The 4266-nt window shown below is 49.0% G+C and overlaps 1 pseudogene; it reads left to right on the top strand.

Annotated features, from left to right (window-relative positions):
• The first annotated feature begins 2307 nt into the window (after nt 1-2307).
• Nucleotides 2308-2596, top strand: LOC114630228 (annotated as a pseudogene).
• Nucleotides 2597-4266: the final 1670 nt, after the last annotated feature.

Genomic DNA, 4266 nt, shown 5'->3' with positions numbered 1-4266 from the left:
TCCCACACACAGGTCAGCTCAGCAGCTCCGCAGCTGCTCTAGAGTACACACGGCCACGCCCCTTTCTACACCACGCCCTTGCTGCAGCTATTGGTGCTGCTACTGTCCTTTCCTGCCCCTCATCCACCCAACAACATCTTGCCCACCTCCAAGCCCAGCTGAAGGCCAGTCTCTGGGATTCCCAGTCTAGCAGGCTTGTTTCCTGCCTGCTTTGGAGCGTTGGCAGGAAAGCGAATGAGATCCAGTGGGATAATCTGGTTTGAGTTCCACCCGGTACTTTGCAGACTTGAGACTGGACAAGTCAAGTCTGTGAAGTAACAGAGCCAATCTCGTGGAAAGCTATCTCCGCTTAGTTTTTATGATTAAATTTGCCAAGTGGCGGTGGCGCTTGCTTTTAATTCCAGCACTACAGAGGCAGAGGCAAGTGGATCTCTGAGCTCGAGGCCAGCCTGATCTACAGAGTGAGTTCTGGACAGCCAGGGCTACACAGAGAAACAGAGAGAGACAGAGAGAGAGAGAGAGAGAGAGAGAGAGAGAGAGAGAGAGAGAGCCTCTCAGAGGCATGCAGATGTGTCCACCTGCAGAGGTGACCATTGCCTCAGAGACCAGCTCTGCATCTACATATAAATTCCTTTTTTTTGTTTGTTTGTTGAGATAGGGTCTCCCTGTGTATCACCGACTGTCCTGGAACTCACCACCTTTCAGCACTCTTAATGGCCGCTTTGAAGTGTCCTTTGATTAGTTGTAAAATATTATTAGTCCTCAAAAATAAATAAGTAGAATAAGAAAGCAAGCTCATGCTTGTGAGGCATTTATTGATCAGACTATCGTCCTAGTCTCTGCCTTTGAGACAGGATTTCATGTAGCCCGGGCTGGCACTGAGCTCCCAGCAAAGAGTGATGGATGGGTCTGACTGGGCCTCTCTGTCTGAGGGGCTGCTGTCTGTGGCCAGCTGGACAGGCCAGTGGTATGAAGTGTGTGAGGACTGGCTTGTGAGCAGTCCTCAAGGATTGTCTGGTTTTGTCTCAAGTGTCAGGAGTCAGGAGGCCCCTGTGCCTTCGGCTACTGAAGTGTCAGGAGTCAGGAGGCCCCTGTGCCTTCGGCTACTGAAGTGTCAGGAGTCAGGAGGCCCCTGTGCCTTCGGCTACCGTATCAACATGTTTTCACACATTTAGCCTCTGAGCTCATTTCGTGCCCAAGTGACAGGTGATCTTGTGACCCCCAACAAACAGAGGGGTTTTAGACTGAGAGTTCATGAAAAAAGGACAGAAGGAGGATTTGAACCCCAGCAGTCTGGGTTCCTTCATGGATCTACATGCTAATGGGTTTTGTTGGACCCCCTAGCTCGCAGGGACCATGGTTCATCTTTCTGTCTGTTGGGGAGAGGTCTTCATTTGGAGCATCTCCCTTATCACCACGTCGAGCCAAAGCCTTGGGACCATTGGTGTAACCGATTCCTCACCAGCCAGCTTGCCTTCACACAGCCCCTGCACTGGGGGCTGGTTGGTATGGCCGTCTGTCTCAGAGCCCTCATGCTGCCATGGGACAGGAGGGCAGATTTCCTTAAGCAGTGGCTCTCAACCTTCCTAACGCTACGACCCTTTAATACTGTTCCTCATGCTGTGGTGACCCCAACAATAAATTCTTTTAGTGCTACTTCATAATTGTAATTTTGCTAGTTATGGATCATAATGTAAATATCTGTGCTTTCCAATGGTCTTTATGTGACCACTATGAAAGAGTCATTCAACTCCCAAAGGGTTCTTGACCTATAGGTTGAGAACCACTGTTCTACAGGAAGCCAACTTCCTCCTGTGTACCTACTGAATGGGGGGGGGGCCTTTGGCCAGACTCCTACATGGGGTCTTCTACAGTGACATTTTCACCATAAAACCATGCCACACAGGAAGCCTAAGGTCAGAGTTGTTAAGCAGCTTGTCCAGGGCCATATGCACAGCTGGAATTTGAACCCAAGCCAGTGTCTCTCAGGTTCCAGCCACACTCAGGCCACCTTCCCAGGCCAAGGCTCAGCAAAGGGGGACCATGGCTTCTTGTTTCCTTCCTGAAGATGGAAGGCAGACCCGTTACAGGAAGCACAATACCAGACTCACTCTTGCCTAATTCTCTAAGATCAGTTTGGGGTCAACATGTCTTCCCAATGGGCTAGAACCAGGTTATGTCTTGGCCTTAGTTCTTAGGGCCTTGATCCCACTACTTTCTCTACCACATACAAAGGCCAGAGCAATAGCTAATGCAGGTTAGAAATAGCCCACTTCCTGTCCCGGCCACCACTGAAGAGCAGCAGCCATGGTCCTGCACTACCCCATGGCCATGGGCCTCGACAAAGACCACAAGGTGACGAAGAACGTCAAGGGGAGACATAGCCAGTGCTGCAGGCGCCTCACCAAACACGCCAAGTTCTTATGGGACGTGATCTGGGAGGTGTGCGCCATGGAATTGCTCAAAGTGTCCAAGGACAAGCGTGCACTCAATTCATCAAGAAGAGAGTGGGCACGCACATTGGGCCAAGAGAAAGAGGGAAGAGCTGAGCAACGTGCTGGCGGCCATGAGGAAGGCGGCGGCCAAGAAGGATTGATGTACCTTCCCCCAATAAATGATTGTTCCTACAGTTAAGAAAGGGGGGGAGGGAAGGAGGGAGGGAGGGAGGGAAAGAAAGAAAGAAAGAAAGAAAGAAAGAAAGGGAGGAAGAAAGAAGGAAGGAAAGAAAGAAAGAAGGAAGGAAGGAAGGAAGGAAGGAAAGAAAGAAAGAAAGAAAGAAAGAAAGAAAGAAAGAAAGAAAGAAAGCTCTGTGCTCCTGCCTCTGAGAGAAGTGCTTTCACGCAGTGTGTGCAAGTTGGAGCTGAGAAAGGCGCCTGACTACTCTTGTTTCTCGTCCCCACCTCTGCCAAATGCTCACAGTGACCGCTGTGCTGGTTGCCCTCCATATCCACACTCTTCTTCCAAAGCAGTAGAATCCCTGAACCCTGGCTGAGCATGGCACCCAGAACAAACACCACGCGTTCCAGCTCCAAATGGGGAAAAGATGATTGAATTCTGGCCAATGGGATACGAGCATAAGTGCTCACAGCTTCCTGGTTGTGTCCTTCGTGGAAATTGTGAGTCCTTTTCAAGTTCCAGAATAGCCAGGGATACACAGAGGAAATCCTGTCTTGAAAAGCCAAAGGCAAACAAAACAAAACAAAACAAAACAAAACAAAACAAAACAAGTAGCTTAAAATAGTAGCTTTATAACACAGGATAAAGAGACCGAAAACCAATAATCATAGCACAGCTGTGGCTACATAGCAAGATCTCATCTCAAAAAAAAAAAAAAATCTTAAAGGTCAACTAGTTTTTTTTACCAGGCAGTGATGGCTCATCATGCCTTTAATCCCAGCACTTGGGAGGCAGAGGCAGGCAGATCGCTAAGTTTGAGGTCATCCTGGTCTACAGAGTGAGTTCCAGGACAGCCAGGGATACATAGAAAAACCCTGTTTCAAAAAATAAAACAGGGGTTGGGGATTTAGCTCAGTGGTAGAGCGCTTGCCTAGCAAGCGCAAGGCCCTGGGTTCGGTCCTCAGCTCTGAAAAAAAAAAAAAAAAAGACAAAATAAAAAATAAAACAAACAAACAACAATAGAGTAAGTTTTTCCAGGCTTAGGTGGGAGCAGGAAAAAGGCAGGAGAGGATCAGTGAGAACAAAGGTCAGAGGTCATGAAAGCAGGAGAATTAGACCCTGCCTCTTGCTGACTGAGGTACCAGGTGAGCTAGCCCAGACTGTGCTGAAACACTTGCTCTAGAGGAGTGGGTGCAGAAATACTGACCAGCTCAGCTATCAGCCAGGCCCCTACCCAGGAGTCTGAGTTGGCCCACCCCAACATCTACCTCATCTATAAACTGTTAGAGCGTGTGAAAGGGCCGGTCCTGCAGATCTCCAGGACGCAAGACACAACAGGTTATCTGGAAGGAGTCCCGTGAGGATCCAGTCCAGATAGTGTAGCAGAAGCCACAGGCTTGGAAAACAGATCAATGACTCCTTGCAGTGAACATTTGCAAGTAAAGATGTTTGGACGAAAGAACACACCGTGGGGCACAGTGCAGCCCACGACAAGATTTTATTTTCTTTTGGGGAAAGGTTGCAAAGGTGGGGGGGTGGATACAAGGAGAGGGGATGGTGAGTGGGCTTGGGGGAGTGTATGATGTGAAATTGACAGAGAATCAATAAAGAGCTGGGGGAGGAGAGAGAGAGAGAGAGAGAGAGAGAGAG

Source organism: Grammomys surdaster, unplaced genomic scaffold (assembly GCF_004785775.1).
Source record: "Grammomys surdaster isolate TR1022 unplaced genomic scaffold, NIH_TR_1.0 334, whole genome shotgun sequence".
NCBI lineage: Eukaryota > Metazoa > Chordata > Mammalia > Rodentia > Muridae > Grammomys > Grammomys surdaster.
This window is presented reverse-complemented; position numbering and strand designations above follow the sequence as displayed.